At 43.2% G+C, this 12,223-nt stretch overlaps 1 pseudogene; it reads left to right on the top strand.

Annotated features, from left to right (window-relative positions):
* Positions 1 to 4,898: 4,898 nt before the first annotated feature.
* LOC111977922 (regulating synaptic membrane exocytosis protein 1-like) overlaps positions 4,899 to 12,223 on the top strand; it is an 82,777-nt pseudogene continuing 75,452 nt past the window's right edge.

Here is a 12,223-nt window from a genome sequence, read left to right as displayed (position 1 = left end):
GGACTTGTGAGGCGTCTGTTTCTCAAACTAGACACTCTAATGTACTTGTCCTCTTGCTCAGTTGTGCACCGGGGCCTCCCACTCCTCTTTCTATTCTGGTTAGAGCCAGATTGTGCTGTTCTGTGAAGGGAGTAGTACACAGCGTTGTACGAGATCTTCAGTTTCTTGGCAATTTCTCACATGGAATAGCCTTAATTTCTCAGCACAAGAACAGACTGACGAGTTTCAGAAGAAAGGTCTTTCTTTCTGGCGATTTTGAGCCTGTAATTGAACCCACAAATGCTGATGCTCCAGATATTCAACTAGTCTAAAGAAAGCCCGTTTTATTGCTTCTTTAATCAGCACTAGTTTTCAGCTGTGCTAACATAATTGCAAAAGGGTTTTCTAATAATCAATTAGCCTTTTAAAATGATAAACTTGGATTAGCTAACACAACGTGCCATTGGAACACAGGAGTGATGGTTGCTGATAATGGGCCTCTGTACACCTATGTAGATATTCCATAAAAAATGTGCCGTTTCCATCTACAGTAGTCATTTACAACATTACCAATGTCTGCACTGTATTTCTGATCAATTTGATGTTATTTTAATGGACAAAAAAAATATTTTTATTTAAAAAAAAAAGACATTTCTAAGTGACCCCAAACTTTTGAACGGTAGTGTTTAAGTATATATGGAAAATGTGGTCTAGAAAGGTCTCTGAAATGCTGTGAAACTCTGTTCAATGTTGTAGCATGCACATGTCCAGGTCAAGGGTTATCTTCAGGAAAGAGAACCATATTTCAGGTGGTAACAGTAGTACATTGTCAATTCCAGGGTCAGAGGCAGGGACAGCTTGGATCAAGATGAGGTCAGCTTGACTAGTCGAGGCAAGGACAGCTTGACCAGAGGCAGGACCAGCTTGGATCAAGATTAGGTCAGAGGCAGCGTCACGACCAGGTTCAGAGACAAGGTCTTCTTCTTTATCTTCAGGATCAGCTCAAGCAACTGACCTATACTATATATACAAAAGTATGTGGGCATCCTTTCAAGTTAGTGGACTTGCCTATTTCTGCCACATCTGTTGCTGACAAATGCATATAATCGAGCACACAGCCATTCAATCTCCACAGACAAACATTGGCAGTAGAATGGCATTACTGAAGAGCTCAGTGACTTTCAACTTGGCACCGTCATAGGATGCCAACTTTCCAACAAGTCAGTTCGTCAAATGTCTACCCTGCAAGAGCTGCCCTGGTCAACTGTAAGTGCTTCTATTGTGAAGTGGAAACGTCTAGTAGCAACAATGGCTCGGTCACGAAGTGGCAGGCCACACATTGGGACCGCCGAGTGCTGAAGCGCGTACCGCGTAAAAATTGTCTCTCCTCGGTTGAGACACTCACTACCGAGTTCCAAACTGCCTCTGTTGGCAACGTCAGCACAATAACTATTCATGTGGTCCTCCATGGGTTTCCATGGAGGACCACACAACATACTGTATCATCGTGACTCAAAGTTGACTTCAATATGATGATTATTATTTCAATACTTGTGCATAAAGGGATTTCCACCGTCATTTCTCGCATAATTAAATTTACTGGCACAAGAAAATCCAGCCCATTCACATATGTAATACGCCAGGAGGTGCCGATTCTGCATGTACCAGATTACGTTTGGACCTGGCAAAATGTGGAAAAACTATACCATCCACTAGGGGCAACGTAAACGCCTATTACCTGGACGTTGTAGATGGGCATTTAAGGTCGCATGTTCAATCTCAGTGCTAGACACTCATTATTATTATTTTATTTTTTAAGCTTTTCCTAAACCTTAATCCTAACCTTAACCATTCAGAATTAATGTCTACATTTAAGTTTAACCCTAACCATAACCATTCGGTAGGGATGCCCAAACTTCAGTTTTGTTTAAACTTTTGCAGAGTTTGATTGACAGTTAAGATATGGCCCACATGGCATAATTAAAACATCAAGCCATGGCATAATTCTGTGACAGCTAAAATATGACAACACATGACCCAATTCTGTAAACTTCTAGCCCTTCTTTGAACACTGTGTTAACTAACCTCCAGATGAGCTTCAATGCCATACAACTCTCCTTCCGTGGCCTCCAACTGCTCTTAAAAGCAAGTAAAACTAAATGCATGTGTAGCGTGGTTCATTCTGCGTTGTGTACTTTTAATTAGGACGCTGCCACAGCTAGTTGAAATCTTTTTATTTGCCCTGCACACAAAGAGACAACACACATTATGTTAACCCTTGGCGCAGTCACAGCTCTCAGGCACCTTGCTAGCCGAAGGTCAGGCAAAAGAGAACAGTAAGGGAGTATGGAAATACAGATAACCCGCGATGGGCCAAACCAAAATATACAAAACTTTTACAATCACATGTATGTACAATATTGATATGAAAAAGTGTTTGTACACCAAATAAAAACATTAGCTATGCAGCTGTAATTAAATAAAAAAAATACACTGAAGTATTATTATTATTATCAAATTATTAATATCCCCTCTTGACCTGGCCTATTTGAATTGGTCCTTGTGTGCAACTTGGTGCATAATCTAGGGGAACAACATCACACTGCTACACATGCTCTTCAACCGATTGCTGCCCACACCTGCCCGCCTGTCTAACATCACTACTCTGGACGGTTCTGACTTAGAATATGTGGACAACTACAAATATCTAGGTGTCTGGTTAGACTGTAAACTCTCCTTCCAGACGCACATTAAGCATCTCCAATCTAAAATGAAATCTAGAATTGGCTTCCTATTTTGCAACAAAGCATCCTTCACTCATGCTGCCAAACATACCCTCGTAAAACTGACTGTTTTGCCGATCCTTGACTTTGGCAATGTCATTTACAAAATAGCCTCCAACACTCTACTCAGCAAATTGGATGCAGTCTATCACAGTGCCATCCGTTTGGTCACCAAAGCCCCATATTCTACCCACCACTGCGACCTGTATGCTCTCATTGGCTGGCCCTCGCTTCATATTCATCGCCAAACCCACTGGCTCCAGGTCATCTATAAGTCTTTGCTAGGTATAGCCCCGCCTTATCTTAGCTCACTGGTCACCATAGCAGCACCCACCCGTAGCACGCGCTCCAGCAGGTATATTTCACTGGTCACCCCCAAAGCCAATTCTTCCTTTGGCCGCCTTTCCTTCCAGTTCTCTGATGCCAATGACTGGAATGAATTGCAAAAATCACTGAAGCTGGAGACTCATATCTCCCTCACTAGCTTTAAGCACAAGCTGTCAGAGCAACTCACAGGTCACTGCACCTGTACATAGCCCATCTGTAAATAGCCCATCCAACTACCTCATCCCCATACTGTTATTTAAATGTTTTGCTCCTTTGCACCACAGTATCTCTACTTGCACATTAATCTTCTGCACTTCTATCACTCCAGTGTTTAATTGCTAAACTGTAATTATTTCACCACTATGGCCTATTTATTGCCTTACCTCCCTTATCCTACCTCATTTGCACACACTGTATATATATATTTTTTGTATTATTGACTGTATGTTTGTTTATTCCATGTGTAACTCTGTGTTGTTGTTTGTGTCGCACTGCTCTGCTTTATCTTGGCCAGGTCGCAGTTGTAAATGAGAACTTGTTCTCAACTAGCCTACCTGGTTAAATAAAGGTGAACTAAAAATTAAATAAAATAAAACATTTCAATCCATGGCATAATTATGTTACTGCAGTTTTGCCACGGGTTTGCATTTTAATTGGAGATTGGGTTGAAAAGATCCCACCTTGTCTAGCATATTTTGTTTTGTTGACATTTGTGACACATTTTCTGTATCTATCTGGCCTGCTGTGACATTTTTTTATCCGCCTACTTTTGGATGGAAACCTGGTTAGTGAATTATTATTTTTTTCATTAATTTCACATTAATTTGCTCTTGCCATTCAAAATGAATTCCATGCAATTTATTTTGTTGCCAATACTTTTGGGTTATTGTTTTGCTGTCAATATCATTATTATCTTTGTTTGCAATAATAATAATGTTGTTCTCGAATTCAAACGGGTTTCTTGATATTAAAGGCACAAAAGTAATTCCATTAAACTCTAGCACTAGTAATGCTGTAGCCTAGCTATGAAACATCAGCGTCGAGCTAAACTGAAAGTGAAAGACTTCTGATGTGAGCACCTCAAACAGGCAGCCAACAGTTAGGCTACGACTCTTTGTGGGCGCAATTCAATAGTATGATATGTAGGCTACATTGATTTGTAAACTAAAATACAAATAAAATTCGCATTATGATAGAGGGAATAATGTTTTATGAAAAAGGACGGGGCAGCTTTTGGTTATCTCGTTTTGAGTCTCGCCACCGGCCGCCCACTGCCTGTCCATGGTCCTGAAATAGGCTCATACACATTTTTAGTGTAGGGTAGACAACCAATGCTAAATTTGTGTTGCGAGTATTTTAAGCTGGGGCCCTAACAAGATACAACAACACTACTGACACACACGCACACGAGGACGGGAGGATGGGAAGCGCGTCACTAGCACACTATGATTGGTGAAGTGAGAGAGACAATTGTGCAAGCGCCTTGTACGGTGAACCCCCATTCTCAAATGACAATGCGCGCTCCCGGCGTGAGAAGGTGTGCTCGTTTCAGGGGCTGCGGTCCCATTGACTGTTCTACATCTCCCTGACAGCGGCAGCATCAGCAGCAGAGCGCGGCAGCGTTAGAAAACAAGGCACCCAGCCAGCGGATCAACCTGGGCAGCGGCAGAGTAACATCTCTCCGCTGTGAAGAAAGCTAAGCCTTCCCAGGTGACCGAGTATCATTCTCCACCAGAGATGGGTTCCCGGTAACTGGAAGTGGAGGGGAGAGGCGGGCGGGCGGGGGGTGGGGGGGAGAAGAGAAAAGAGCGAGAGAGAGGCAGAGGAAAGGCGACTAGGAACCGAAGAAGCACTACAGCCGTGGGTGCCCGCTACCATGGGAGCCTTGCATCACTTGCCCGAGCCGTTGCTTCGTCCGTGGGCCATGTCGTGATACGTGGGCTCCACCAGCGGGATTTCTGTCCGTAATCCGAGCCGCCGAGGAAGGGGGGAGAAGATGTCCGCCTCGGTGGGCCCTCGGGGCGGCCCGCGCCCACCCGTTGCGCCGGCTTCCATGCCTGAGCCGGACCTGAGCCATCTGACTGAGGAAGAGAGGAAGATAATCATGGCCGTGTTAGCTCGACAGAAGGAGGAGGAGGAGAAGGAAGAGGCCATGTTAAAGTAAGAGAGACACTGGGGCTATTTCTGCTCTGGAGATGTTGGGGAGATATAGTGCAGAGATGGTACTCATACTGCTGCTCATCGGCCGCTAGGCTACCAATAGGATACCAAACCTATACAAATATCTGCCTACCTAACTTTAACCGAAAATGCTATCGACGTGTGTGTGTGTGTGTGTGTGTGTGTGTGTGTGTGTGTGTGTGTGTGTGTGTGTGTTAAGCATGTATAGCCCCAGCTCCTCCTACGGCAAATATAGTGTAGCCTATTTTCGCCTTCACTCTCATCCATCTACAGCCTATCATTTAGTCTACACAGAGTCAAGGATGACCTAGCAAGATACCCGAACACGCTGTGTGTGTGCGTGTGTGAAAGAGAGAGAGAGGAAGAGGTTTCTGAGTAAGCATGTGTTGGGTCAGCGCTGTCACAGGTGTAAGAGACGAACAGGGGGAGAGAGGGAGGGAGAGAGAGAGAAGGGGGAGAGAGAGGGGTGTGTCGTCCCTGAGACACGCAGCAGCGTCACACTCCAGTGTCTTCTGATGCCCTAACTAATTTCTTCTCAACCTCACCCATTTCCCGGTAATACAATCATGTGTTCTGTCATATCCGAACAAATTGCTGGCTATATAGGTTATATATAGCCTATAGCCCAGTATCTTGAGCACTGCGTCCGCAGGCTATAGGCTAACTTCAGGCTGCGATTGCACAACGCGATTCGACCGATATTCTCTTAATTTCTGCTTGTAAAATCAGTGCATATCTGCTCTAGCGGAGTTTTTCCGTCCCGTATCTCAACAGCTGTTTGCGTGTTCGGTCGCTGCTTTGGCGATGCGGTGGGTTGAGTATAACAGCCCAATGTAGGCCAGCGCCAGCACTCTCGCATCAGGCTACAACAGCCCATCTCTACAGAAAGGCTAGCGTAAATGCATGTAGCCTAGTCCATGCCCTCTGTGCTGTTTTATTATAGTTGATGAATGGTCGAAAATCAGCGGTCAACCTGTGCTATTTTAGTATTTTCACACACAGAATTTGAGCCGGTGTGGAAGGAGCACGTATATTGTATTTGTCACGACAAAACATCGACGGTTTGTCATCGTGAGTTAGATGTAACCTTATCTGAGTAGCATGTTACTCCACTGATTGCCTGTCAAACTGCAGCGAGGTGATATGACGTTAAACAAGTCACTGCTATCGCATAGTCTTATAGAGAACGAATAACCGGGCTCCTATGAGAACTCCTCTGCTATTCACGTCTGTGTTCTATTTTAGGCTCCTTGTGCAGAGTGATGGCCCTGTACTGAAACTGCAGATCGATTCATTGCATCTAAAGAAGGAAGTGTCCAATGCATAAGTGGTCATGCATAATTTTCATTTTAGGCTATGCATTAGCCCTGTAAAACTGTAGCATGTGTGTGTGTGCGCGCATGCTTGCTTCGCATGCTCATGCGGTTTGCTGTGTGATCTTAATTGCAACATAAGGAAAATAGTCTTTTAAATCTTCCACTCACAGAACTCACCTATATCTGATAGCATCATTCACTCTAATCACAACATCAGATTACAGTAGACGCGGGCTGAACTGATATGTCATCTAATCTGCGCATTCTATGCTGTAAAGCTATTCGATAAACCCACTAATGTGAGAAGCACTGATGAAACATAGACACAGGACTATGACACCCCATATACAGTTCCAGTCAAATGTTTGGACAAACCTACTCATTCAAGGGTTTTTCTTAATTTTTTACTATTTTCTACATTGTAGTATAATAGTGAAGACATCAAATCAAATCAAGTTTATTTTATATAGCCCTTCGTACATCAGCTAATATCTCGAAGTGCTGTACAGAAACCCAGCCTAAAACCCCAAACAGCAAGCAATGCAGGTGTAGAAGCACGGTGGCTAGGAAAACCGTCCGCTAGGAAAAACCCGGCCAAACCTAGGAGAAACCTAGAGAGGAACAGGCTATGAGGGGTGGCAGTCCTCTTCTGGTGTGCGGGTGGAGATTATAACAGAACTATGCCAAGATGTTCAAAATGATTCATAAGTGACAAGCATGGTCAAATAATAATCATGAATAATTTTCAGTTGGTTTTCATAGCAATCATTAAGAGTTGAAAATAGCAGGTCTGGGACAGGTGGCGGTTCCATAACCGCAGGCGAGAAAGTTGAAACTGGAATAGCAGAAGGCCAGGTGGATGGGGACAGCAAGGAGTCATCATGCCGGTAGTCCTGACGTATGGTCTAGGGCTCAGGTCCTAAGAGAGAGAAAGAAAGAGAAAGGAGAGAATTAGAGAGAGCCAAGATTTTCAAAATGTTTCATAAATGACAAGCATGGTCATAATAATCAGAATAAATGTCAGTTGGCTTTTCATAGCCGATCATTAAGATTGAAAACAGCAGGTCTGGGACAGGTAGGGGTTCCATAACGAGGCAGAAACAGTTTGAAATGGAATAGCAGCAAGGAGGCGGACTGGGACAGCAAGGAGTATCATGCCGGTTTGCCGTGACGTTGATCCTAGGGCTCAGGTTCTCGAGAGAAGAAGAGGAGAGAACGAGAGAATTAGAGAGAGCATACTTAAATTCACCCAGGACATGGTAAGAGTAGGAGAAGTACTCCAGGTATACCAACTGACCCTAGCCCCCGGACACATAAACTACTGCAGCATAAAATACTGGAGGCTGAGACAGGAGGGGTCAGGAGACACTGTGGCCCATCAGAAGAAACCCGGACAGGGCCAAAAGGAAGGATATAACCCACCCACTTTGCGAAGCACAGCCCCCACACCACTAGAGGGATATCTTCACCACATTACAATCCTGAGACAAGGCCGAGTATAGCCACAAAGATCTCCACACAGCACAAACAAGGGGGGCGCAACCCAGACAGGAAGATCAGTCAGTAACTCAACCCACTCAAGTGACGCACCCCTCCCAGGGAAGGCATGAAAGATGATGAACAAAGAATAACGCAGTGCACTATCCGCTGTATAGGGAGAGGCAGAGAATCCCAGTTGTGAGAGAAGAGGAGAACCGGCAGAGCATGAGACAGCAAGGGCGGTTCGTTGCTCCAGAGCCTTTCACGTTCACACTTCACACTCCTGGGCCAGACTACACTCAATCATATGACCTACTGAAGAGATAAGTCTTCAGTAAAGACTTAAAGGTGAGACGGAGTCTGGCGTCTCTCACATGGGTAGGCAGACCGTTCCATAAAATGGAGATGCTATAGGAGAAAGCCTGGCTCGTGCTATGCTTAGAAATTCTAGGGACAGTTAGGAGGGCCTGCGTCTTGTGACCGGTAAGGTACCGCTATAGGGTATGTACGGACAGGACCAACTAGAGAAAGCCCATGTAAGACTTTATAGGTTAACAGTAAAACCTTGAATCAGCCCTTGCCTTACAGGAAGCCAGTGTTAGGGGAAGCTAGCACTGGAGAATATGATCAACATTTCTTGGTTCTAGTCAGGTGATTCTAGCAGCTGTATTTAGCATGAACTGAAGTTTATTTAGTGCTTTTCCGGGTAGCGCGGAAAGTAGAGCATTGCGAGTCTACACCTAGAAGTAACAAATGCATGGATTAATTTTTCTGCATCATTTTTGGACAGAAAATTTCTGATTTTTGCAATGTTACGTAGAATGGAAAAAGCTGTCCTTTGAAAACAGTCTTGATATGTTCGTCAAAAAGAGAGATCAGGGCAAGAGTAACGCGAGGTCCTTCACAGTTTTATTTGAGACGACTTTACAACACTAGTGAATTAATTGGTCGATTTAACAGAAGATCTCTTTGTTTCTTGGGACCTAGAACAAGCATCTCTGTTTTGTCCGAGTTTAAAAGTAGAACGTTTTCAGCCATCCACTTCCTTATGTCTGAAACACAGGCTTCTAGCGAGGGCAATTTTGGGGCTTCACCATGTTTCATTGAAATGTACAGCTGTGTGTCATCCGCATAGCAGTGAAAGTTAACATTATGTTTTCACAGTGTGAAAAACGATGATATAACACATATGGAACCATGTAGTAACCAAAAAAGTGTTAAACAAATCAAAATATATTTTACATTTGAGATTCTTCTAAGTAGCCACCATTTGCCTTGATGACAGCTTTGCACACTCTTGGCATTCACTCAACCAGATTCTGCTGGAATGCCAACAGTCTTGAAGGAGTCCCCACATATGTTGAGCACTTGTTGGCTGTTTTTCCTTCACTCTGCGGTCCAACTCATCCCAAACATCTCAATTGGGTTGAGGTCAGGTGATTGTGGAGGCTAGGTCATCTGATACAGCACTCCACCACTCTCCTTAGTCAGATAGCCCTTACACAGCCTATAGGTGTGATTTGGGTCATTGTCCTGTTGAAAAACAAATGATAGTCCCACCAAGCGCAAACCAGATGGGATGGCGTATCGCTACAGAATACTGTGGTAGACATGCTGGTTAAGTATGCCTTGAATTCTAAATAAATCACTGACAGTGTCACCAGCAAAGCACCCCACACCATCACACCTCCTCCTCCATGCTTCACGGTGGGAACCACACATGCGGAGATCAGCCGTTCACCTACTCTGCGTCTCACAAAGACATGGCGGTTAGAAGCAAAAATCTTAGATTTGGACTCATCAGACCAAAGGACAGATCTCCACCGGTCTAATATCCACTCATCGTGTTTCTTGGCCCAAGCAAGTCTCTTCTTCTTTTGTGCCCTTTAGTAGTGGTTTCTTTGCAGCAATTTCACCACAAAGGCCTGATTCATGCATTCTCTCCTGAACAGTTGATTTTGACATGTGTCTGATACTTGAACTCTGTGAAGCATTTCTTTAGGCTGCAATCTGAGGTGCAGTTAACTCTAATGAACTTATCCTCTGCAGCAGAGGTAACTCTGGGTCTTCCTTTCCTGTGGTGGTCCTCATGAGAGCCAGTTTCATCATAGCGCTTGATGGTTCTTGGAATGTTCAGTATTGACTTACCTTCATGTCTTCAAGTAGTGATGGACTGTCGTTTCTCTTTACTTATTTGAGCTGTTCCTGCCATAATATGGACTTGGTCTTTTACCAAATAGGGCTATCTGCTGTATACCACCTCTACCTTGTCACAACACATCTGATTGGCTCAAACACATTAAGAAGGAAAGACATTTCACAAATTAACTTTTAACAAGGCACACCTGTTAATTAAAATGCATTCCAGGTGACTACCTCATGAAGCTGGTTGAGAGAATGCCAAGCGTGTGCAAAGCTGTCATCAAGGCAAAGGGTGGCTACTTTGAAAAACTCAAATATAAAATATATTTTGATTAGTTTAAAACACTTTTTTGGTTACTACATGATTCTATATGTGTTATTTCCTAGTTTTGATGTCTTCACTATTATTCTGCAATGTAGAAAATAGTAAAAATAAAGAAAAACCCTTGAATGAGTAGGTGTGTCCAAACTGGTACTGATCTCTCTCACACCACACACACACCACACCACACACACACACAACACACACACACACACCACACACACACAACACACACACACACACACACACACACAGAGAGAGAGAGAGAGAGGCTGGGATTTAATCCAATCCGCCATATCAATATTTACACACTGCTTTTGTATTCATACTATCTGCCCTTGCATATGTGTGGGTGTGTGTGTACTGTATGTGCAGATATTTTCATGCATAGGTCACAGTCAGAAAAAATGATCTAATGGTTGTAAGAATGCAGTGTGCTCCTCTGGTACTGTTTCCTAATAATTAGGTTTGGCTTATACATCAACTTTTTCACCCAATCGGTGTAATTGAAGAATGGAGGTTTGAACAGCTGAAATACTGGACAGTCAGACACAGTTGCCATCGAACCCAATTTTTTTTCATAGCACCCATCTAATGACAGCTCATACACAATGTGTTATTACAGATCTGTCACCCCTTTCAGTTTTAGACAGAACGCCTCCATGTTGTGGGGTTCTCATAGGGTTTTATCTGTGATCAAGATAATCAGAGGACCAACCCATTGATGTGTCAGATTACTGAGGGGAAAAAAGAAAACAGTAGATATTTTGAGGTAAAAGGGAAAACATTCCAGTGTATAATTATTTTATCAGAAATATGATTTTTTAAGTCATTGTTGTGTAGTTCTAAAATATGATGAATCAGATCTTTGTTATTGTAATTGATGTTCTACATAGCAACTTAGTTTCTCTATTCTGATTGGTCAGGTGTTGGTTAATTGTTGATGGAGAACAGTAAGTAGTGGATTTGATTTATGACTGTGAATGGGTTTTCACTAGATAGCACAGTCACAAAGTGAAAGTTGGCTATATCATAACAATTCATAAAAACAAAAATGTGCTTTTTGGTCTTAATTTAAGGTTAAGGTTAGGCATAAGGTTAGCAGTGTGATTAAGGTTAGGGTTAAGTTTAAAATCACATCTTAATAAGATAAATTGTACAAATAGGTGGGGTTTATGACTTTGTGGCTGTGGTAACTAATGACGACCCTGTGAATGTGGTAATTTCATCCATCAAATGTTTAATCGCGTTCCCGTGCTCAGACGTTGCATGTATCAACCAATGGTTGGGTGCCATGTCATCGACTGTGCATTTGGGCACCAGATTGCCATAACAAATGATGTGGTTAGCTGATATGTAAAATACCTATTCAGACATTGTAAGATCTAGCAGGTCTCAGCAACGTCTGAGCAGAGCAATCTGACCAATGTCTAAATAGAGTCATGCATCCACCTTCTAAAGAACCCTCAAACTACACCAATGTATAACATTTGACAACGTTTTCTGACAACATTCCAACCACATTGTCCCTTTTGTGTGTTCCAGGGAGGAGAAGCCCATCCAAGCAAGAACTGTGAACCTGGTAGGCCAAAAGAAGCCTCCTCAGCAAAATGATGTCAGGTAAAAACCACTATACAACCATATTTTGCTGACTATTTATTTTTAATGGTCAGCTGGTTATTGTAACACAGTCT

The sequence above is a fragment of the Salvelinus sp. IW2-2015 genome, linkage group LG18 (assembly GCF_002910315.2).
Source record: "Salvelinus sp. IW2-2015 linkage group LG18, ASM291031v2, whole genome shotgun sequence".
Taxonomy (NCBI): domain Eukaryota; kingdom Metazoa; phylum Chordata; class Actinopteri; order Salmoniformes; family Salmonidae; genus Salvelinus; species Salvelinus sp. IW2-2015.
Note: the sequence above shows the minus strand (reverse complement) of the source record. Positions and strands in the feature narration are given on the sequence as shown.